Here is a 26,855-nt window from a genome sequence, read left to right on the forward strand (position 1 = left end):
CCGACAAATCAGTTAATAAAAAGAATCCGACGCTTAAACTGACACGAAACGTAAATATGAAGAAATACAAAAACGTCAATTTTATCCTAGATGGAAAATCAGGTCAGTTCCCATGGATTGAATTTGACGAAGAAAAGCAAAACAAAAGTTTTATTTTATTGTTTTACTATATGCATCAAAAACAAATCCGGTGTTCACTGATTATTTACTGATAAATCCTGATTTAACAGTTACATGACACAATTGTGTTCATTTGCTATGTCATTTGTGGTCTAGTAGACATCAGGTTCGGGCTAGTACAATTTAAGAGGAGCTGGTCCAACGGTCTTGCTGTAAAAAAAGTTAATGTCGAACCCTGCGCATGCATGCCAAATATATAAAGTGGCTATGTTCAATATTGAATAATTATCTTCCTTTAAAGCTTATTACTTCCCTTAAATTTGTATTTTATACCATAGACCTTGAAGGATGTCCTTGACCTTTTACCACGATGTGTTTGCCAGAAACACAATGCCGCCTACTGCGCCGCTTTGATTTATTAAAAAAATATATATACGTGGGCAGGTCGGATAACTATGTCCATTTAAAGCTTATTACTTCCCTTGACTTTGTTTTTTCGACCCTAGACTTTGAAGGATGATGTTCACCTTGAAATTTTACCACTAAAAATGTGCAGCTCCATGAGATACACATGCATGCCAAATATATTAAGTTGCTATAATCTTCAATATTTAACAAGAGATGTGTTTGTCAGAAACACAATGCCCGCTAATGCGCCGCTTTTAACTATTTTTTTGACCTTTGACTTTGAAGGGTGACCTTGACCTTGACATTTCACCACTCAAAATTTGCAGATCCATGAGATACACATGCATGCCAAATATCAAGTTTCTATGCTCACTATAGCAAAAGTTATGAAGAATTTTAAAGTTTTAGTTAAAGTTTTTGAATTTGTTTTTTTGACCTTTGACCTTGAAGGATGACCTTGACCATGACTTTTCACCACTCAAAATGTGCAGCTCCATGAGATACACATGTACCCAAAATATCAAGTTGCTATATTGAATATTGCAAAAGTTATGACCAAGGTCAGGGCTTTTTTTCCTTCTTTGAGATTGGCCGTGGAAGGACATTTCACAATTTTGACACGGCCAATTCACAAACCTGACATGTCCGTGAATATTTACAAAAACGGCCAATTTAAATCGTGAAAAACGGACTTTTTGTGCTCAAAACTGTCAAAAACGGCCATTTCGAAACAAAAATATAAGTTTCATAACCTCGTTTTTAATCCCGAATACGCAAAAAAATTGTCGACTCGCGTTACCGATGTTTGCTTGTTTTAATCGATTTTTAAGTGTTGTGTAACCGGTGAAACCGGCGTAAATAGAAAAAGCTCTGACTAGCAACGTCACTATAAAAAAAAATGGCGATGCGGAATGCTCGTTTCTACACGAAGCAAATATAAAAAAAAACGCAAAATAATCCCGATTTATTGAAATTTGGGATAACAGTGAAGAAACAAAAGCTTTCTACAGAAGGGCAAGTTTTAGAACATGCAAATTGATAACATTTTAAGGAAAGTCATTTGATAAAAGTGAAAACATCTGCCGCGGCTTATGTATTGATGGAAGCTAGTCAAAACGGCCCCTAGTCAAAACATCAACTAGTATTGATGACCGAGACTTGCTATTCGTATCTGTTTACGATTGTAAATCTTGGTTAAAGTAATAATGTGGTCGCTTCATATATATTTTTTTAATTTAAATGCATATTCATGACGCATATTCATGATTCAAACTTTGTATGTAGTCTATTTATGCTTTGTGAAAAAATGTGAAAAAAAAATAACTCGTTTACATTTCTTACAAAAGTACTGTTATTCAATGCATACCTAATGTTTCAGATCAAATCACAACCTCCCAGGGAGATCCTCCTGCACTGGCGAGGGTCAGGCTCACAGAACATGAAAATAATCATATAGAAGGAATTTTCCTCTTCAGATATTGAGAGAATTATTGACATTTTTAAGATTAAAAAGAACAGAGTTCTAAAGCTGTAAAGTCCAGAACATATCTGAGTTATGTGCCCTTGAAATGTTCTTTGTTTATAAATGTTATTTCTGTGGTAAAGTGTTGGGACCAGGTATTTTAGTTGCATTTAGTACATGAATGTTTTGGAAATCGGATATATGTATATGGGTTGTTATTGTATCAGATACAATATTCATAGAAGGAAAATATGCCTTTATTGCATTAATTAAGGAAATTTTGATAATATTCAAGTGTTTAACATGCTCTTACTATACTAATGCATTGAACTTTGAATTTCACAAATTTAAGAAGTTCGCGACTCGTTTTTTCACAATTTTAAGAAGTTTGCAACTCAATTTTTCACAATTTTGAAAAGTTCGCAACTCAATTTTTCACAATTTTGACAAATTCGCAACTCATTTTTTCACAAAGTGAGGGGCCAGGGCCGCATCACAAAGTCAGAAAAAAAAGCCCTGAGGCTGGCAACTGATTGTGTGACAATCTGTTTTGGGTGGGGTTTTGGGCTAAAAGTTCTGTTCATCAGGTCACATGAAACTAAGTTGCAATAATCCAACTCCCAGCTATTGACCCTCCGGGTTGCTGGGAGTTGCAACTGCTTATGGCATTTTCCATGTCAAGTCCCCCGCCCAGAATCCGGACGGCAGTTTAATCCGAAATATAAGCCACATAACCTATTTTCTGTCATAAATAAACACAAAAAGCTCGTAAATACAGTCAAAACTGACCTAACGGTCACCTGAATTTACCGGTCACCTGCAGACAACGGTCAGTCTGGAATCCCCCCGACGAAAAACACTCTATATTACACCTGAATTTAACGGCCACCTGTCAATAACGGCCAACGGCCACTATATTCAACTCCGAAATTCATGTTTGAACTGAAATCAACGGTCACGCGTCAATCGTCTCGAGTCGCGAAAATTAAAAACACTGCACATGATGTGTCCGTCTATTTTGCGGTTAAAGCGTTTGATAGCGGTAATTGCCTTTGATATTATGAAAGCGACCCGCTGCGAGTAAACAAATAATAAGGTGTTGAGAGGGTTTGTTTTCCCGGGATAATTGTGGGGGTTTCTTCAACAGAAAATATGTCAGAGTTTTTGGCACGTTTAAAGTAATAATCGCTAATTAAATGACCGCTAATTAGTACATTTTACTTACAATATTGAGTATCGATTTTAAAGTAAAATTTTCGGATCATTCTTTAAAAGAGCTTTCTAGCGTTCACAACACTTTTGAAAGCAATCGGAATAATAAATCACGGAATAACAATGAGTGGTGGACGTAAGTTCCTCACATTAGAGGAGCGAGTCAAGTGTTTGAAACTGTTTCAACTTGGAAAAAGTTCGCGTGTTATAGCAAGTGAGCTCTGTGTTGGACGTACGCAAGTGCAGAGTGTGCTAAAGCATAAGCGAGAAATTATGTAGGAGTATGAATCGAATGCAAATGTGAGTTTGAAGCATTGTCTTTTGTATGAGATTGTTGAATTAAAATGCTTTTTGTGTGATGTTTGCGTACGAATAAATTTTAACAAACTTTTTGCGTCTTTTTCTTATTAGAAAAGGTACAATATCACCGTACTGTCGATTTATGAATGCGAATCCGCTTTTTAGACTTGTACGGGCGTGACGTCAACGGCACGTGGCAAGTTTTATTTATTGAATAATCAAGATGCATGAGTAAACAATTATACTAGCGTTGATAAAGTCATTGCTTTAGTTTAATAACAATATGAAATTAAATCAATCTATAAGATATTTTCTGTATTTTTTCAATGTACGTAAATTCTGTTATTTTGCTTAGTTAACGGCAATGAGCATTTGTTTAACACCGTATGCAAACGACTGGGTGGGGTAACGACGTAGCAATACTACCAACTGACAAACCATCTTAAAATTGTGATCCGAATTCAACGGTCACCTGTGGACAACGGTCACTTTGGTCATTTCCCTTGACTGACCGCTGAATTCAGGTTTGACTGTATATCCACAATTCGCAAATAAAAACAACGTACATGATATGTAATGCTCACATAATATTGATATTAATCCAAAGTTTCAAACACGTAAACGGTTCTTTTAAATGTATATGTTATTGCAATGGACAAAGCTGAGTATTCCGAGTAATTCCGAATTCGAAAATATGCTATAGGCTATCTCCGGAACCTCAGCGAGATAAATCTCGTGTCTTATCTACCAATCGTAATATACGTACTATCTCCGAAACATCCGTAAGATAGATCGAATCGTCAATTCAAAACTGTGGCTTTCAGTTTGATAACAGGTTTTGTATAAAGTTTTTGTTTTGAGTATTTCTCCACAATTCACTCGCAAATTGATATCGGTAATAACAGGTATTGTGTTTGTAACGATGTATTAGGTTGATTAAACTCGATTTTATAGACATATGTGAGACATAATTTTTTGACATTAAAATATGGGTTACAAGGAAGAACTCTGAGCTGTATGCATGTACCAAAGACCTATAGATATTACAGATTGGAAACTTCGCGCCTTATCGGGCTATCTTGCGGCGGGGTTACGTGGTCGAGAAACCGTTAATTACACTTAGGATCAGCAAACGATTTAATCCATGAATCAATCGGAGTAGTCCGGAGATAGCCGGTGTATCACGATTGCGATAAGATAGCGACGCGTCAGAAGCAACGGCTACGATTATCGAGCAAAGTTATGCGAAAATGTTACGGCGCTATAGAAAGGCGACTGTAACTTGGTCAATAATGATCCGATTTGTATAAAATAAAGTTTCAAAGAAACATGTCGAGTAATTATGTTTTTATAAAATCTCGATTTTATTTACCTACAATAAGAATTTATAATGCCGCGATCGTTGAAGAAATAGCACTAAGAACTTCCAAATCGCGGCGAGAATGCTGTTGAATAGTTTATTTGAAAGGCTTTTGCTGATAAAATATTCTTGTATAATTTGGTATTTCAAACAGTTAAAACCTTATAAAATATTATTATTTCAAAACGGATAGACATATGTGGACACATAGATCTAGGTCTCTGATTAAAACAACATTACAGTATAATAAATGCTATGATCGTTCCATCCAAAAACGGTTTCAGTTAGACTTATTTTAATATTGATTGTGTAGATTTTTTCAATTGTTTAATTCTCTTTTTATTTAGATCTTATTCATGAGTTATAGGTTATTTAAGTTTTGTTTGTAATCCAGTTTTTTTTCTTTTGGTAATTAAATTAAGCTTTCAGTATCGTGGGCTAGGTTTTCGCGAAAAGAAAACAAAAACATTCCACGCGCGTGTTAATCGTCGGATCAGTTACCGAACTGAAGAAGATGCTTTGTGTGTTTTTTCTTTATTCTTGAGAATTAATTAAAAGAAGGGATCCTAACTTCAATTATCAGTTTGCGTTGTTGATTGATTTTAATTGTGTGATCAGTGGCCGCGGCCGGCGAATTTTAGTCATCTCGCAGCTTTTGTTTGTGTTTTAATAGTAATCTCACAGCTATCTGTTAAAATATGTTTGTATATTAACTTGCATGTGTAACATTGACAGGAAAACTGGTAATACTAATAAAAGAAGATATTAATACGAATTTAAACCCATACGTTGTACTTTCATCTAGTTTTTTATTCATACCAAGATAAACATATTACCCAGAATAAAAATCTTATTTCTTCAATTTGAGGTGAATAATGACGAAGTTTTTCACAGTGAACCAAAGCACGTTTGACGACATGTGTGTATAATAGGGTAAAAGAGCTTAAAATTGTACCATCTTTGTACAAGGCCAAAATCCTTTAAAATTAACATTTTCCTCCAGTTTAGTTCATTCATACCTAGATTAACATATCACCAAGCATAAAAATCTGACTTAATCTATTTGGGATGAAAAATGAAAAAGTTTCTCAAAAAGAACAAAAACACGTTTGACAGCAATCTTGTACAACAGAAGAAAAGAGCTTAAAATTGTACCAACATTGTATAAGGCCAAATACTTTAAATTGGTTATTTTCTTCTAGTTTGTTTAAATCTATACTTAGATTAACATCTTGCCTAGCATAAAAATCTTACTTCAACGATATGGGATGAGAAATAGAAAAGTTTTTAAAAAAAGAAACAAACCACTTTGGCGACAGGTGTGAAAAATGATTGAATGGAATAACAGTATAAAATAGTACAAATTGTACAAAGGCAAAATCCTTTAAAATACCTCATTTTCGTCTACTTTTTATAAATCATACATAGATTAACATCTCACCTAACATAAAAATCTTACGCTATCAATATGTGATGCTTAATGAAGATGTTTTAAAAAAAATGCTTCGGGCCTTTCAAATTTACAAAAATTATCGAAAATGAATGAATCCAGTGTTCTCTTTCAAATTTCGATAAATTAATAATTAATTAGAATAAGAACAGCCAAAACCTAAAGAATTATCAACACAGAAAATAAATACTTATTTTTATTCACACAAAAAATAATCAATATGTCTTTTTACGGCGACCGACTTTGCTCACTACGTGAAGTTCGTAACGTTGCGCTTTCAGACATTCATTGCTCTGCAAACTGACAACCGAGCGCTAAAAACACTAATTAACACATTAAGATTGTTAATAACAATGTCAACATAATATAAACTACCAGATCGTGCTCAGAATACCCTACGACAACAAATATTAACGACTAATTACGAAGAATAATTGATTGCTATATAACAAAATGGCCGCCAGTAGCTGGAACAGGGAAGAATCTACATGTACACCGGCATCTCCAAAATCAATGTCACGTGACCCGCGTCCGCCGTTAGATATTATCGCATATCGCTATCGCGAAGACGAGAATTTCCAATCTGTGTATTCTATAGGTCTTTGCATGTACTTATAAAACCTCAGAGCATTCAAGAAGAACTAACATGAAACCCTTTAATATGGCCCGTTTGTTGTTTAATTGCTGATTTACATAATAATAAAAAGTTAATTTCCTTATTTTTTTATACCAGTGCTATATTATTACCAGTCTTTACGAACTCCACGTTCTTCTGTTAGGAAGTGCCTATAATAATTTTATTTAAATATCATCTTTATTAAAGATTTTTGTTAGTTTCTTCTTTTAAACATTAATCGAGCTCGCTTTAAGGCTTTGCCTTATTTCATATTAAATCTCAGGACCTGTAAACTGAAGTTTTGTAGATTAAGCCCTGAAATCGGGATCGAAATTAGCCTTCTTTCCTATCTATTCGTTCAGCCCTATCTATTCGTGAACAATCTTCACGCGAAATTTGCCGCAATCCGAACGGTCGCGCGTGCCCGGTTTCTATACAAGTTTTGACAGGAGATATTTTGCACCCCAGATATGTGAAAAATGCGAACTAAAAACGTAAGTAATCTATTCAATTTAACTATTTTTCAAAATATAAACCAACCTTTCGCCCAAAACAGTCATCCTTTTAATGAAATATGCATATAATTCACATTTTTTCTCCGTGTTTACATTTGTCTTTCCGACTGCAAGGCTGTTATGATTGCCCGGATCAAATGACGTAATTTTATCAAGTCACACAGATGCTTTAGCTCAAAAATTGAGGCCCGCAATGGGGTTACTGCGATGTCTGTAGTCAATTAATTTTCAATTAACGTTATGGCGTTTATCTTTTTGCAAATTCTACAATTGTTGAGCCCAATAATTCCTAATCATTTCTTTCGTTCAAAAGCCCACTCCATCCAGATATCATGGCAAGTATAGAAACTATACAAAAGATAACATTCTAAAGGCTTACTATGAAGTAAAGAATCATAGATCGTCTCTGCGCAAGGCGGCGAGGAAATATGGTGTCCCCTACCAGACATTGAGGGACAGAGTCTCTGGCAAGGTTGATCCTGAAGATTTTGCGAGGGAAACCGTACTTGAGACAGAAGAGGAACTGGGGCTGGTAGAACATGCGGAACAATGTGCAAGATTGGGATACGGGTATTCAAATATGGAAATGAAAAAACTTGCCGGCGAACTGGCGTTCAAGCTTGGAAGAAGGAAAAGAGACAAACCCCTAAGTAACTGTTGGCTTTATGGTTTCTTGGGACGTTGGAGAGAAAGGCTTTCAACACTAAAGCCATCTGCTCTGGATTCCAACAGAGCGAAAAATACAACCCCAGAGGCCGTTCAGACATACTTTCACAATCTTAAGAATACCATTGACACCCTACATCTTGAAAACAGGCCAGACCTGATATTTAATATGGATGAGACTGGCATAAGTCCAGAGCACAGACCGCCAAATATTATTGCCCCTTCCAATGAAAAACCACATTCAGTAACGTCCCCACGATCAGCAACGACGACCCTCATAGCATGTGCCAACGCAGCTGGAAGCAACATACCTCCCTACTTTGTTTTTAAAGGTGAGGTATAAAAACGAATATCGAATATCTTTGCCATTAACCATAGTTTATACAATTTTACGTCAAACAATTTTTATTACGAACATGACTTTATAAGTAAAAAAACACTGTGAAAGAAAGAGAAACTCAATATGTAATCTCATTTAAAACGATAAATTGATAGTGACCAAATGATATTACGTCTTTTTCGATCAATACTACCGATATGTTTCGGACTTAAATCTAAATAATATGTTATAATTTAACAGGTAAAAGATTCAACGAAAACTTAATGCAAGGTGCATCTGCTGGGGCCGGTTATGCTATGTCCGATTCCGGGTGGTCAACGACAACAGTTTTTCAGGATTACCTAAAAATCCATTTTCTAAAACATGTAAAACGGGACCACGAGAACCAACCCGTCCTACTTATACTTGATGGGCATACAACTCATACATCATCCGAGTTGATCCAATGGGCACTTACCAACAACATACACATATTTGTATTGCCGGCGCACACTTCACATGTTTTACAACCTCTTGATGTCGCAGTGTTCGGGCCATTCAAGCGGTTTTATTACAGCGAATGTTCCGCGTACATGAAAACCAACATGGGTAAAATCGTAACTAAGTACGATACAGCTGCCATCGCCTGTCAAGCGTATCTAAAGGCTATGAGTCCGTGAAACATTGTGTCTGCCTTTAAGAAAACAGGAATATACCCACTTGACAAGACAGCAATTTCACAGAACCAATTATACCCGTGTGAAGCATTTAGAGACGAGACACCGCTTCAAAAGATAAATGCACTTTGTTCAGGAAAAGAGGCAATCGATGCTTATCTACAAAAAAAGGCAGAAGCAGAAAAAAATAAAACAACTGTGCAAACAAATAAGAAATGTAACTGCATGAATAAGAGAAAAAAACTTTCTAAACCAAACCCTGGTGGTAAAGAAATCACGAGCGAGCAGTACATTAAAGAAATAGACTTGTATTCCTCCCAAAAGGTTGACGTGACCCCAGCGTTTCCGCAGCTCACAAAAAGTCCACAGCCCTCTACAAGTGGGTTAAATGTCATTCAAGTAAATGACATTCACATAAATGACAGCGACAACTCAACTGATTCAGAAGGGGAAAGCGAGGTCTGCTGCGTATGTGGACTTTTTTATCCTCGCAGAGCTGACGAAAATTCGTTTATTAAAATAGTAAACTGGGCACAGTGTGATGAGTGCGGACATTGGGTTCACCTTGCTTTCTGTGACAAAAAAAGAGTCTTGAGGAGGGGAGATGCTTTTCGGTGCATGCACTGCATAATTTAAACTTCGAAAGACAAACTTTATCTTTTTGTTGTTGTTAATATTACAAAGTTTATTGTTGTTTAGATGTGTATCTTATTTCTACAGTTGTTATTTGTGTTTATTTTATGATTAATGACAGGAAATATAATTTCGGACGGCATATGTAATATATTCTCGTGGCGAAAGGGCTCATCTTTTATTAGCAATAACCACTGATTTTGAAAATTGACATAAACCCAGTAAAATTATACATTTTCTGATAGATATTAGTAAACCATTTCCAAATATGTATGGTTTGTCTATCTTACATTGTCTAAAGTAATGTTAGTGAATGCGGAAACATTGAAAATCCCTTGTGTAAAAATTGTCATTTTTCATTTTTTTCAAAATAGTCAACCTGGGTGTATAATTTGTTTAAAATAATGATTTAAGAACACATTTTTTATCCAAACTTTTAATAATTCATTACAGATACATTTCAGCTATGTTAGATGTCCTTGCAATTGGATGGTCCGGCAGGATTCTGGTCTGAAAAACGTTACCCCCCACCAACGCAGGACCCAAAAATTCCTGAAATAGACAATAAAAAGTTGGTTTTTCTAAATTGCAAATTTGCATGTGATTCAATATCACAGTTGAAATTATGTACAACAAAACAAGAATAAATGTTGAAAAACAAAAACTTATTTGGTTAGTATTAAAAAAAAACATTATCCAAAACATGTACAACTGCCCCACCCACCCAATACAAATGTGATACAACCTGGTATTTAAGAAAATTTTCAAAGTAATATTATTTCTCTTAAACAAAATTTTATTTATGAACTGGCAGTTAAATTGAACAGGAAAAACACCTACGGTTGAATATGCAGCCAGTAATCTGAATTCTTATCCAGAATTATGATATGTCGGTTGATTAGGAATGGCAGCACCAGGAATTCTGAAAGATCGACAATGCATTGCTATATTAAATCTTACATACTTTTGTAAGATGAAACAGAAACACTATTTATTAGAATAGTTTGACACACACCTATTCAAAAAAAGATAAACATATAATAAAATAATTAAAAAAATATTATAATAATTACTGTAAGAAGTTTCGAACTCATAATATGCGAATGTATGTAACAGCTCAATATCTTTTAACAACTTCTTGAATTTAGTAAATAATTGTCGATACATTAAATAAGAGCTTGTTTTCTTCATGAAAGGAACTCCAAAGATGCTGAAATATAATAGTGCACTGCATGCAAATATTAATTAAGTGATACTGACAAACTGAAAGAACAGAACATTTAACCGAAAATGTTTTCTACAAGCTTTTACTGATTCAATGTTTTTTTTTCAAAGTTTGCTAAAAAAATCATGCTGAGATCAAAATTAGCCAATTGTATGGGCAATTAAAATTTCATCCATTTAAGTAATCTTTTTAATGTAGCACCATATGATAAAATAACTGGAATTCCTTTGCCAAATGAAGTAACTTCCAATTTAATTTTAATAGTAATATTAAGATTAATAATAAGATGCAGTCACACATACTGTTTGTAAAAAAAGGCTGTTGAACAACTGGTCTTTTACTGGAATATTCCTGTCAACCAAAAGGTGAAGGTGGTTGTGTCTCCTCAGAGTCCGATATCTATGCAAATGAATAGACATAAACATATTTTTGTCATCATACTTACAAATTACATTTCCCACAATAATATTATTTCTTACAGTAGGGGCATGTGTATATTCTGTATTATTAAATAATTAAGTTTAAATTCAGGATATAATTGTTAACAATCAAATTCAATGTCTTCAACATGCAACTGCTTAAAATGTTACTTACCACAATGTAACTGTGCTCATGTATTTGTGAACTTCCATCATAATCACTGTCAAATAGATCTTTGTCAGTCATGTTCTCTATAAAATAAAAAATAAATAAAATTAAATTTCAATACCGGTATGCACAAAACCTGCGACACATAATAACCGAGTCTTAGCATTGTCTTCTCAATTTTGCAAAGGTAAATTCTAGAACCTAACCTTTATATATAATAATATCCATTTATTTTTTGTATATTAATCATGTAAATGAAATAAGAACTGAAATTAATTATAGCAGTTTTAATACGTAAACAAAACTAATAATGAGATGGTGTGTGAATTATAATGCTCCCTAAATGTATAATCAACTTAAAACTAATAACGTAACTTAGCTTTTAAGTTTATGATTATGATCAATCACAGAAGTTACATTTTACATTTATTACAAATGAAGACAAGTCCGGTACGACATGGCGCGGGTACGATCTGGAACAGATTTTCTTTGACATATTTAACACAATAATTTAGGTGATTTAAGTAAATTCATACCTGCATCGATACCAGATGAGACGATTTCTCTTCCTGCCAAACAAATACTGTGTTTATCGTACCGATATCCGTAAAACTGCTCAAAAGATCGCTTCCGAATTCACCGTAACAACAATGTAATAATTCCGCGGAAAGGGGAGTAACTCTACTGAACAGGTATAGTGGTGTTGGAAATAAATAAATATATATTATTTCACGCGCATATACCTGATTCAAATGGTTAGGATTTATTAAATAACACAATAATTAATTTATTAAAAGCTAAATTTCAAGTGAATCTGCCTTCTTTCTGCAAAATATTGGCCTTCGAATTTTTTACTTTCACTTTTGAGCAATGATTTTTTCTTTTCCAGTCATGGCAAGGTCAGATACCGCTTATTTGGACATATCTCCTCCCACATATGCAAATTTTTCATTTGGATTACTTCTTTTATGCTCGTAGTGAAGCGTTAAAAACACCCCACATTTTTCGGTCAACTTTTTGCCTGAACACCGATTGCGCAATAATTTGCATAGCAGGTGCGTGGTTATTGCTACTTTTATGTCTCAGTCATAGTGCAATTAACCGATCTGTGTTTCCCCTTCCGAGGCCTCAAATTGTGTGCACGTGACGTCATCGAATGATGTGAACGAATACATAGAAAACGTTTTGATTCTGGTTTGTCGACAGCAACCTTTTCGTAAGTAAATAAGTTGTGTTACCGAAGTTATCGACAAGTTTTTGTTGTTTAAACTTATAGATAAGATATTGCTTGAACTTTGTGTAATAGTTTCATTCATCCATATCAACATGTAAGGCGCATGCGCGCGTTCAACCTCTTAGGTGGACGAATAGACAGGAAAACAGGCTACATTGGGGCGAATCACCACATTGTCATACTTAAGTAAAATGTAATGATTTATAAATAAATACACGGAAAACAAACAATATAAGTTTATGTTCAAATGGGCCTACCTCAGTTAATATCGTGTTTGATACAGAAAGGACCTTTTTTGTAAGTCAGACGCAATTTTCCCTCGTTGTGATGTCACGCTTTTAAGACTTAAGTATCAATATTTTTATGTAGTCGTGAAAGTAGCATATTTTATCAATTCGTTCCCCCACATTTCGTAACATAATCATTGAAGTAATTTCCTTTTAATATAAGCTACTCAATAACAGCGCAGTTGCAACGCCCATGCAAATGATAGTTAAATGCTTAGATTTTTTTTTCAAAAAACAACATAATTTTCCGTATAATTACTGAAATGTACACAATAATTGTCACGTCTTCTCCTTTTACAACCCTTTTTTAATGCTACCATAGGCATATAAATAATCTTCATATGTCTAGGACTTCTATCACTATCGTACTTTCAAACGTACGTATTAAGAGTGGAACTATAACTTTTGAAATGTTCTTCAAATCATTATGGAAATCAAGCTCGACGGGTTACTTTCTCCTATACATTATATCACTGCAAGAAGCATATCATCGCAGTAAAAAGACTACATTCTTAACATTAATGCTCCATAAATACGTTTTATGCGCTTTACGTCGATATATGGCTTGGTAAAAAACATGAGGAGAAAACAATTCATACCACGATCCCACCTGACCATTGTTATGCCTACGCTTAAATTGTTTGTGCTATTTCAGTTTAAGTTTTCGAACAAGAGGGCGACTTTCGATCATATTTACTAATTAGCGTTCACAAATACAGATAGAAATATGGAAAACATATGTTTACGATTTCTGTATTTTTACATATCTAATTTAATCAGGAAATAGCTCGCGTAAATATATACTCTTCTTATTGTCGATGACTCAAGTATCTGGCATACGCAGGACACCATCATACAACAATCTATTGTTGCCATAATTGGAGAAGAAAGCGTTGCATCATCGTTATGCGCTCTTTGGCCCAGTGCATACGTCTTGAGCTGTGGTTTATTTTTCGTCTTTTTCTTGTCGTATGAGACTAGCCAGCCAAGGCTTTAGCGCGTCTCCTGTCCTTGGTTTTCCGATCTGATTGACCCTACTCTTGGCCTCGAGGAGAGGTGGTTGATATAAGTCTGACCACTACCCGTCAACCTTTCAAGCTTGGGAAGCCCACTCAAAAGTTTATACTCCAGCTGGTATAATTCTAGAGGCACTCAAACCAAAACACCGCATTAAGGAATCCGCCATGCGTATAGACTCGCTTATAATAAAACCAGTTAACGAAATAAAGCTAGGCAAACCTACGTACACGATGTTTTGGGGGATGTAAGTGGAACTTCAACTTGACTTATTTTATGTGACTGATCGGGCGTACGGCGCAATATTATTCAGTGTTAACTACGAATAAACACTGATCGGGGGGGGGGGGGCATGCGTATAAGCGAGCTTACCGCCTTAGTGTGAGTTTTTTGGTATAAAACTTCAAAGACGGCGTCGTTTCTTAGGTTTTCTTGAAGGAATAAGTGATATTTTTATCCGGTAAGCCCCTTTGTATATAGAATTAAATGAATACGCCCTTTCGGCTCTCCTGTGTGTGTGCTTCCCTCGGTGTTTTTGTATCAAGTTCGTAGACGTCGGGATAAAAAAGTTATTGGAGGAAAACCGTCCACAAATCTGTTGTCTCCTTAAGTGACATTCGAGAAATGGGACGTAAAAATATCATGTTCTCTTATAATACACAGTATTGACGCACGTATACGGTAAAATGTAACTAAAATCATGATTATTTGATTTTTCCGACGCAGTTTTATCTCTGATAACTAATTTATTGCCAAAAACTATTGGTTTAACACCTCTTTTTGGAACTTAACTTCCTTTAAAGCACATTTTGAGACATGACTTCCAAATGACCAACACAGCTCAAACAATGTAAGAAGGTAATACACGAACTTTCTGTCGTGAATGAATTTACCATTGATATGAATGTTTTAAAGAGCGTTTCCTCTGTTTAAAAGTATACTTTTAAAAGATACGAAATCTAAGCTACATTACAAAAGATGAAACATAACTTGTATTGTTATAAACTGCGACATTATATGTGGGGAGCTTCACTTTTTTGCAACATACATTAAGCAGCATAGCGCCCTTTTTGGAAGGGATATTATGTTCTGATGTTATGTAATCGCCTTACCGGTTCGGAATCCATTTTGAACTAATTGGCGGCTGCACACAGCAGCGGATAATATGCAAGGTTAAAAATAGATTTTACATCCGGTGATGCTGGTTTTGACACCCGACGCATACATACATTTATGAAGGAAAAGCTTCATGAACGTTGACGTCGCTCTTGGTTACCAGAAAAATTTCCACGCACGGATTTCAACCGTCATTGTTTACAATCAATTAAGTGCACAAGTACTGGAATTGGTAAAGCGTTTTTGTTTAAGGTGTATGTCCAGCTCGTGTGCCGGGAAAACAGGGCTTAATGCATGTTTTTGTTCAGCTCTATAATATTTATATCAAATCTGTATGAAAAATGTCGGTGAACATTAATCCGGTGTTATTTTTTGAAAATATTGAGGCGTTCATTAATTATGGATCTAAAACGGAGCATTAATCCGCATATAAAAACACCTGGCGTATTGCATATAAGTTCTGAGACATGAAATTATTTCGAAAGAAAGCAAGAAGAGGTTCAATTCTATATGAGCAAGTCTCGCTGCGCACGATAACGCTCTTACTTCTCGTATATATTTGACTCTTATGGATCTTTTCAAATACCTAGTGTTTTATTTTGCTTAATCTAAATTAAGTTATGCATCTATATGTACTGAAAGCAGCATAGCATGACTTCCAAATGACCAACATCTCTTTCATATGTGAACGAGATTAACCCGAAACACCTACCCATCTATAATAAAGTTTATATGTGTACGTCAATATTATAGTTTTATGGCATTTTATGTGGTGCAATATAAGTGTTTTCTTAATCATTTTACTGTAGAATTATAAAAATGCTGTACAAAAAACCTGCCGACCAACTGAATCAATTTACCGATTTTAAAGAAGATGGATTGTGGAGTGGCTGATGTACGAGATAATAGAATGTTTATCAGCCCTTTCAGTAATATTTTAATTAATTAAATATATTAAATGACGTGTCGACCTTATTCTGATATGAATTTTTCTTTAACCATTCTTGTACTGTCTTTTCAGTTGATGAAGATAACAGGGCGATAATATGTTAATTAACCGTTATATTTATTATAAACTAGACAATAGTATCTAGAGTCGTAATGAAGTCTCAAAATATTGTCCCTAATCATCGGATTGTTTCTGCATGCGCCAAACGTTTCGAGCTGCAGATAATCAATTACTGTTATTTTGGAAAACTTCCAACACTATTCGACTAAAAATGGAACTTGTTTCACTGATAAATGAGCCGCTACAGCTCTTCGGTATCCGGAATTCAGAGAGCCACGTATTTCATGGGATGTTCAACAATACATGTATAAGAGAGCAATTGTGTACGGCACATTGATAGGTTTTCTGAGAAATCATGTTTATAGAAAGTTCGATTTTGACCAAGTGTGCTGATTTCTGGTACCATTGTTTCCCGCGTACCATTCAATTCAATTAAATAAGTAATGCAAACACAAACACACTGTAACAAAAGTATGACTGCAATGTGTTTTCGAGATCATCCTTGTAATCGTGTTTGAGTGTTCTTCGGCTATGTCGGAGAAACGTTTTTAAGTAATTCCTAATCCTGCACATGCCTAACCGTAAAATAACCAGTTGATTTGTCGTATATATGTGATAATCGGTCAAATTACATGGTATTCATATAGTACACAGTAGTAACTCGTATTGTATGTAAACCGTCCTAGAATGCCGATAAAAGTAGTTGAATGGAAGTGTTTAAGACACAGATTCTTTAAGACATTAAATTCCTACCGTCAATTGAGGATAGTGTATTTTAATAATGTGTATTACCGGTTATTGCTCTTAATGTTCACATTTATAATAATAAACATTAAAAAAACTTCTTTAATATTATTTGAAGTATAGGGCTGCATCTTATGTTTTGTCCAATGAAAAAACTATTAAAATCGCATTATGCAAGAAAACATTCAACGTGTTTTTATATCATGTGAATCACATGTAAAATATCCGCTATGAATGTTCATGTGTATTAAGAAAATAAAATATCGTTGAACCGAATCTGTTTACAATGTGATATGGTGCGACTTTAGGTCTTTATATCGAGTCAACTTGTAAACAACTCTGCATTGCGTTTATAATTTAATTTTAAACAAAAATAAATAATGAGCGAACAATCAAAATAGTGCGTATACAGTTTTATGAAAAGTATATAATTAAGCTTATCCTTGTATATTTGATTCTCTTAAGTGTCGAAAATCATACTCAATTTTAGTTTTTCCGGTGACCGTTCTTGTCTAAGGGTACATTTTATAATTGCAGAACCGTAATATATACATAGAGAGTTTTATATGCAGTAACATTCCATCATTACTTCAATGGAATTAAACTATGGGTATTCAAACTAAATATGTATCTATAACATTACATGCTTCAAGCCCATGTGACATTGATAATCGGTATAATGGACTTAAACATTGATAGGCGTTTTCCTCCCTTTTCTCGTGACCATCATTCAAATGCTCATGGTTGTAGAGCTAATTAGTATCTAGATATCTTGTGACCTTCTTAAAGGTGCAAATTAATGACGAGTGACATACGTGTCATGTAGTCATACTCATTTGTAGAACGCTTTTTAAAAATATTGCGATAATGACAAAAATTCAGTCCTCGTGAGAATATATGCCTTTTTTAACTTTTAAAATCTAAGTGTTACCTTAACTTTTAATGAAGGGAGCCATACATTGCACCATGTGGGGTAATTATGTTTTCCTGTTGAGTCAAAATACAAACAATCCATCTATAGTTTGTACTGTTATGATTGAACAATAATTTGTAAGCTGTTTTATGTCTAGATTTTACGTTATACATGTACCTATAGGTTTCACCTTAAATTTGAGTCAAACGGACAAGTATAACACGTTAAACTGCGTCTTATAATAATTTAATAAACGGCTTAAACAAAACTGCACGGTCGTACATCCGGAAAAACAGAAGGACTCACAGAAGGACTTTGCGACGTCTAAACGGCGAATTTCTTCGAAGAGAGCATACAATTTATTTATTTTGGACCTGTGTCATATCGATCAGGGCATTAACTTGATTTTGTTTTAAATTCATACAATATATCTCACCTGAAAAGGCAAACATCATTTTTAAAATAATATTTTTAAAATAAATACTCAAAATAAAGCATTATGACTTACTGAAATCGTACATTCTGTTTAAAAACTGATTTAGATACTTTTATTTTTATTTTATTGTTTACATTTTGAGTCGCATATGTTATTTTTTTTAAACACTTGACTAAGTAAAGGGAGAACTAGAACTAATGGCGTACTGGATTTGCACAAACCAGTAATACCATGCTCGGTACCGGAAACAGACATACTGCAGACCTTAACACTTATTCCGAAAAATAACTGTAAAACTGTAAAAATACTTACAGCTGTTATATCTGGTATGTTACATCAGTTAGCGCTCCTCTAAGCAATGTGTTCGAATCATGCACTTTGGTTCAATATTGACCACGCCCCATGAAACATATGCCTATGGTTGTATTTGCAAAATACTTGTCAAAGTATCCTCTCTATAACAACTTGGTCCAAAGTTGGCGTGTCTTTAATGTAACATTATTTGGAGACATTCTATATATTTTGTTGAAAGCCTGTCTCTGATGTCAAAACTTGGAGACTGCGATGGAATATGGTAAATATAGACTTAATAAAAAAAAGCTACGAAATATAAAATTTACTTTTTTGTAAACAAAATTTTCATAAATGAGCTATATTGGGCCGCCTGGTCCTTTGCTAGTTATATTGTTTGTGTATTGCATTGTCCTGTATCTTAAAACACTTTGACAATTTAAACAATATCACCCCTGATTATGTTAATGCAGGTGTAATATATAAATTATGTTTAATACGTGGGACGTCTCTTTTGTGGTTCGCATCTTCAAAGGAATGAGGTTTTCAATTTTAAGAAAAAATTGTGTATTGAGTGCTCTATGCTAAAATGAATGCCTGCATAATGTTTTACAGGTTTTAGCCAATACCTTTGGTTGGCGGTAACAGTTCCTTATATCACTTGTATATATATATATGATGCTTTGTGTAATCAATGTATTGTATTGTAAAGGCGATTTTAATTTGATCTTTTCCCACTTAAAGTTAGTTAATTTGAGCAAAACATAATTTAGTTGTGAACACATCACTCAATTACAAGTGTGCATATTGACATTAATGTACAGAGAGTAATGTGATTGAAACAATGCATCCAACAATTGTTACACTGATAAGTTGCATTATTGCCACGAAGACGATGGCTTCATATAAACCTCAGCAAACATGGAAAACTTGACGGCGAGAAGACATACAACTTATCCAAGAAACAATCAAATCTCGCCACTTATTGAAAGGATGTTGAAGCCTGATACAGCATTGTTCAATATCAACTTATCTAGAGGCATACACACCCGTTCATACAACGAATATACAATACGAAATTTAATATTCTATTTAGCTTCGTAAGTTGGGACGAATATGCATTAATATGCATATTACAGATTAATGCAATGCTACATTAATTGTCAACGCGTATGCTTATTGTGCAATACCAAACATGAATCAAATACATGTGTGATATTACTGTCGGTACTTTGACTCTATTCTGGCTATGTATTGAATGACTGATGACGTTTAATTATGCGTTGTATTTACACATATTAACTTTCTCGTGCAATGCTTAAACAGAATACATAATATTGTGATGTCGCCGTTTCGCGTAGAGACCCAGTTCGTAATAAAATTCGGAAACTAGTAATTTAATCCCATAACGGAGGGATCTGACTGCGACTTACGCTTCAAGAATATTATTTATATAATCTTATATTACACAATTATCTTTAGGCGTGAACATCGCTTTTGAGCTTCGAGCTACCATGGCTTTCTGGTTAATTGTGATCAATGAGTGATTCCAATAATTTTACTTTCCGCTCGAAGAAAGTCAGGCCTGACAGTATTCAATATTACACACAACTGTGATTATCATTCGTAAAATCATCATGTTAAAGGTCTTTAAATCAGTCCGAACACGTAAAATAAAACATAATACGTGTGTTTCGGATGCATTATTGTTTTTTTTAACGGCACAAACCAATGTATAGCGCACCTTTTGCATCAACATGTTTACCGCCATACGTTAGTCGGTGATCTAAACAAACACGTTGGTTATTTTTTCGGTAAGTGTGTGAAAAGGCTGGATCATTATTTAATGATGTGTTAATATCATCATAGATTTTAATATTAGAATAGTACGTTTGCTTGAGAATGACTCTTGTAACGACACAAGTTGATGGGTATTGAAATATCTATAAAATACCGAGTCAGTAGATGTAAACATGAAGAATATGTTGCATATAAGAAATAAATCCATCATATTTTACATACAAGCGGGCAACCTATCGAGATTTATACTATTTACATAAATAATTTATAATAAGGATGATTATTATCGGTAGTTGAAAATAAAAAGAGACCATATACAATTCAAAGCGTGTGCGAAACGCTTATCAGATTATAATTAAGTATTATTTTTATGGTGTCGTTTTAAATAAGATCGTCCATACGGGCCCAGCGTCATTCGTCGTAACTTTTTTCATAAAAGGTGAATAAATACACTTATCAAAATAATCAATGTAAACATAAACACATTTCTCAATTTCACATTCGTCTTGAAAATAATGCTATATACTTAACATGAGTTCATGTCAAGTGCATACCACATTTATGGCATAAATAAATTTACTCGTTGCTGAAATATATTTATTAAGTGTTGTCAACAGAAGTAAACATTCTCTACATGACTTGATCTTTATTTCGTTCAATTTCATCTGTACTTAATCCACATAATTCTTTTGCCATCCCACGTAATTGCCTGTACCGTCCACGGAATTCTTTTGCGAGCCGACGTTATCCCCTTGCCAGCCACCCCCTTTAATATTAATAGTTACGGCATACAAACGTAATATATGTTGATACTCCATTAATTATTTATATTAAAGTAGTTAAACTTGAGAAGAACCTCATGTTATTAAAGTAATGTATATATGTATTACCAACTAATTTAAATGCAATTATTTAACTTTACATGGTATATTTAATACATTGCCATTGAAATAAACATTTAATACATACATAAAACGTAACAACCACTTATATACTTACATGGTCCAGGCCAATAAGAACCTACAAATCAAAAGGCTAAGTTTAATTTGGTCTCAATAATGATGAATAGTAGCAAACAGCTTGTTTTGAATTGCTTAAAAGACCGTGATGAAAAAAGCATGAAATCAACCGGATATTGTGTTATTTAAGAACCAACTGGTGTTAGTATATCACAGCCCTTATATTAATACTTAGTCATGAACGAGTTTCTGTTTAATCCGATGCAAAATTATTAAACAAGCAATTACTTAGTAGTCGATGTTTGAACATCGAATTAAGAGTAGGATAAACATAAAAATTGTATGAATGCGAATTTAATATGAACAAATAAATTTAAATATAAATTAATTTCACAAATTTAAGCTTATTGAAGCTAATTCAAATCGTTATTTTGTATAAATTTCAACTCTAGTATTTATATAAGAATGCTTTCAAATTCATATATAACCATATTAAATTGTATAAACATACACACAAAACTTCTATATACGTTCTTGGGCTGCGTTGCTTAATATAAGTAACTGCTGCCCTGACACGTCTTCTTGTTTGTTATATACATGTAAGTGTGTTGTCCTAACTTGTGTCAATTTCATCATACTTAATCACATCAATTTAGTTGCCTTCTAGAAGTTGCTATATGCTATCGGTACAGTATCAATTAGGATACAAACACATATACCATTGTTTTCTTACCTGGATAACTAGGATATTGTTGCGGCCGATAGCTCTCATATTTCGGCAAATATGAGTTCCAATATCCGCCCTTGCCTTGTTCTGGCGAATACGAGTTCCCGTATGGTATCCAGCTGCTCAACGCTGCGCCACAGCATGACACAAGCAGCACAATTGTGACAGTTGGGAACATCGTTTTACCTAAAGCGACAAGTAGATGACAGGCTATTTATTGGTATTAGGGTCTCCTTGTGAATTTAGACTTGACACAAGAGATATCTTAGCTCAAGCCATTAAGTTCCAGAGTTTCTGAATGGTGTTCAACTTTAAGATTTGGGCAAAAACAACGCGTTTCAAACAAACACGTATCGCCTTTTAATATTGCTTAAATAGCTAAATTCGCTATTTCGCAGCTTCCGCAAGTATTGTACTTGGGAAATAATGAAACAGAGTGAAATAGAAGAGCGTTTTATTGTTATTGTTAGTAATCAAATATTATAGTTCAAATATTATTAATATAGAAAAAAAATACATTTAATCATTGTCGAATTGTGTTTTGTATCAGATTCTTAAAATAAACACAATACCAAACACTTTCACTTGCTAATTCCTAAAGTTGACACATCATTAGACCTAGCCAGCGTTTTTGAACACCTTATTTTTTTTACAAGCCTCTGTCTTTCGTGTTCATTGTTTTGAATTTTATCACATTAAACCCCGTTTCGTGCGTCATGTGATGAACTCCTTCAATGTGTTTGGTTTTGTTGTTTGAAAAAGATTTTACAGGAGTGAAGAAAGTTCACGAATATTGAAGACGCGTATATTGTGGATAGGATGGGGTGCCCGCTGGACGGTAATCCCCTCCACACTGTTTGTGAAAGACGATATAATGCATGCATTGTGTTCCATGTTTTTGTTAGAAAAGTAGTTATAGAAGGAATGCCGTTTCAAATTGTATTTAATAACTGCATGAACTGACAGAATTATTCTATGGAATAATAATTAAATGTTTAACACAATTATCGGTTTTTTTCACTCATCTTCATGACTTTTATTTAAAGAGTTAAAAACAGTCGCAGATAATCGACAACTATTAATAAAGAAATAACGTATTTTCGTTGTTTGCTCCCCAAAATAGTTTGACTAAATGATTTTGCTAGAATAACTGCAGGCCAATTGTTCTTTAAAGAAGGAGTAGCTTATAACATCTTAAAATAGTTTGTACAATATTTTACAGATAATAATATGTTCAGTAGCTGTGTTACACAAGTAACACAGTATCAAATGCGATAAACTTTAGATACAAGCACATGGCAATATAACACACTTAAGAACAACACAGTTATAAAACTAATACTTTGTAAAGGCCTGTCCTGTTTAACATAAGACAACCGTTTAAATTTCGCACAAATAATTGAACATAGGATCGATCTGCCCATTAAGTTGAATTTTATGAAGCACTCTTTCTTTTGCTGCGAAACTCTTCGTTTGTCCTACTATGTGCATATGATGTAATTGCGTGACAAATACGACGGCCGAGACGTCAAATTGGCGCCGTATTATAACATTTTTTTAATTTAATTTATTGCTTAAATGCAACTCACTGTCCAGCTGAATCGACAAGAATGTGATTGGCGTTTGTATTGTACTCATAGTCGCCATATATCTCGACTTTACTCGCTGCGAAACATCTTAGCGGGTCACAAAAGTACAGCCCCCACCAAGATAATTCGCAGCCAGTAAAGTCGACATTATGAGCGAATATTGACGCCCAATCCTGTTTGTCACGTAATTACCCTCTCTATGATGTGGGAAATGTTAATCTGGCGATTATATAATTTCATCAATTTGTCAATGCCATCTTTTTTTACTCACCTAAAGATTGGACGTAAAGAAGTTATTATATAACCAATCAATATTCGTTTATTTCAAACTTTCTCAGCTAAATGTTTTTTAGACATTTTAAAAAGTTTAGCTTAGCATCAAAGCAAATCAAAGCAGAACGGTTGACATTCCATTTAAATTATTTCTTTTTTATTTAATGACGTTCAATCAAATTTATTAAATAAATAAGTAATAACCGAAACATTAACGCATTTGTACAACATATTAGTCAAATACTTACCTTGGTCGTTGCACTGAAAATCTGAGAACTGATAATAAAGCTAGGTTGCAGAGGTATATATACCTGATGGTCAAGGGATTAGGTCTATTTTTGAACAATTAATGAGCTTATAAGCTATGTAAATCTACGTCGAACACGTGCATTTGAAATGCACCGTGCAGCATTAACATGCAATTAGTAACATATGTGGTAGTATCATAATTTCATAATCTCACGTTGGCTCGCAACGGAATTCATTGAGCGGAGGACAGAATAACGTGGGCTCGCAATAGAATACCGTGAGCGGGGATCGAATAACACTGGCTCGCAAGGGAAAGCGGAGATAGAATAACGTTTGCTCGCTAGGGAAAAACTTGAAGGGAGGATAGAATAACTTGGCTGGCAAAGTAATGACGTTTACGGGGTAGATAATGTATTTGGCTTGTAAAGGAATTCCTTGAACGAAGTCTATATGAAGAGGATCGCAAAAAAGGGAAACCACTCACTTCAAATGTTTGCTTTTGAAACCAATGCGAAATAAATATTATTCCTTAGCAAGTACCTTTGTTCATGTTATTAATATAAAAAAACAATCAATTGACACTTGCCTCATATAAAATAAATTTATGGAAGTATTTTTCGGACATATTTTTAAATAAAAAAATGGGTCTATTTTACCAAATATTCACAAATTGTACTGACCAATACATTATGAAAACACGAATTGCGAAACATGCTGGGACCTTCCGGAATCTTTAATTTAAAGGCTTTCTTGTACAATAAATAAATATTTAAAAATGTTGCAAGCTTGCTTTTGTTATTATTCTCAATTTTTTATTTTTCCTCTACCGAATATATATAAATCCTCGTTTCAATAAGTTATAAGTTATTATTATAAGAACAAATCACGATCGGTTGTCTGCATGTTTTCAATAATAATGTAATGTTTTCTTTAATCCATTATATTCTCTATTTTTACAACTGCAGAACATGGTACCGGCATCATTTAAACATTAAGTAATTGACACAGTGTTGTGTCGTAATGATAGTCCTTCTCTAGCAAAACGCAACTGTAGAGCTGTTTGTACCATACTGTCAACACATGCTTTAATAATGATCAAATGATTTAGTATTTTACCAAAAAAGCACCCGGTACTGTTTCCAGGATGACTTTTTTTCACACATTTTATTTCAAAATAATTGCAAACAAAAACGTTTATCATATAAACAATAACACAATCATGTTATGTAATCAGGGATGAAAACAAAAAAAAAAGGCGAACACATCTTAGTTTATCTATACCATAGAACTAAATGACTGTTTAAGTAGTCTATAATTGAATTTTCGTACAACTTTCCTGTATATATTATACTCTTAAGGATGGACACACAACTCTTGGTAATATATATATATGAGTATCAAGCAAGAGAATATATTTAAATTATATAACATAACATAAAAGTACAAAACAATATATGCTTTATGTCAACAGACCTTTACAATTTAATTATGTAGTGTAAAGTGAAAAGATAGCTTCACTTTTTAAACTACAGAATTTTTAACATCATTGATTCAGGTTAACACTTTAAGTCTAATACAAGCGCATGTCATTTTGTGTTGCAAAAACTTAACACACATATACATGTATATATAAGAAAACAATTTACAGTGCATATAGACCGATTGAGTATGTATCAGCCATAAATACTGATGAACAGGGCATAGTGGAATCATTATAGATGCATATAAATTATGACTCATAGGTCATACATTAAATTTTATTGAAGAAGTTGTACACTCAAAATGATATTTGTAAAATGGTGCAAAGAAAAATAAATTCAAAAATCATATAATTGTAATTCTAAGTTTGTGGGATAAAAAAATGCACTTATCATTTCAATAAATCGTTCGTTTTCATTGACGCGCATTATAATGAAATATGCATTTACCCACACACGACAGCTGCAAGCCTTAGTAGAATGTGTGTAAAAAGCAAAAAGCAATTCGTTTTGCAAAATTCCAACATCCGAGTGTCATCACGCAAGACGCTTTTGTAATGTAGCAACATGCAATAATCTACATAAGAAGCAATTAAAACTAATCAAAATGAAGTGTTCTTTAAGAACATTCAGGGTACACAAACTGGAAAAAAAAATATTGAATGATATGTGAAAAACGTCGAAATGTTGATTCGAGTATAGTGAACATTATTCACTTTCGTTTTAACCATCTGCCATAAACACACAACTATGCATTATTTATAATGACACAGTTTACCTCTTACACGGAAATTATAACAGTATTAAACTATTTCAGGGGAGAAAGTATTGTCACATAATAAGAGTACAATAACGTAATAACATGTATCTTATTCGCTCGTTGAAATTAAAATATAACATTAATTATCCTACATGTGTTTGATGTGTATGCAGTTTTACAATGGCATTTAAAGATGTGTATGTGTAAACATTAATAGCGTGATCACATTGTTTTGTTCGACCGTGATGTTTTTAACCTATCGCATGCCAACTTTCCACGGCATCGGTGTCGCGTTCAATTATTTGATAAAATTTTGGCCTACGAATGACTTGTAACCAAGGAAACATTTCCCCCCATATATTTAATCTTTTTATGTGTGCATTTTTTGTGTGCGATTAGCGTGCACGTTTTAAATGTCAAAG

At 33.8% G+C, this 26,855-nt stretch overlaps 2 protein-coding genes across 2 annotated transcripts in view; both read right to left on the reverse strand.

Moving 5' to 3' along the window:
- The window catches only part of LOC127864689 (uncharacterized), a 258,986-nt gene that overhangs the window by 111,294 nt on the left and 120,837 nt on the right, over window positions 1-26,855 (reverse strand). The gene's annotated exons all lie outside the window — the stretch shown is intronic.
- LOC127864683 (uncharacterized) overlaps window positions 1-26,855 on the reverse strand; it is a 335,102-nt gene that overhangs the window by 86,237 nt on the left and 222,010 nt on the right. The window lies entirely within an intron of this gene.

The sequence above is a fragment of the Dreissena polymorpha genome, chromosome 1 (genome assembly GCF_020536995.1).
Source record: "Dreissena polymorpha isolate Duluth1 chromosome 1, UMN_Dpol_1.0, whole genome shotgun sequence".
In the NCBI taxonomy this organism is placed as follows: domain Eukaryota; kingdom Metazoa; phylum Mollusca; class Bivalvia; order Myida; family Dreissenidae; genus Dreissena; species Dreissena polymorpha.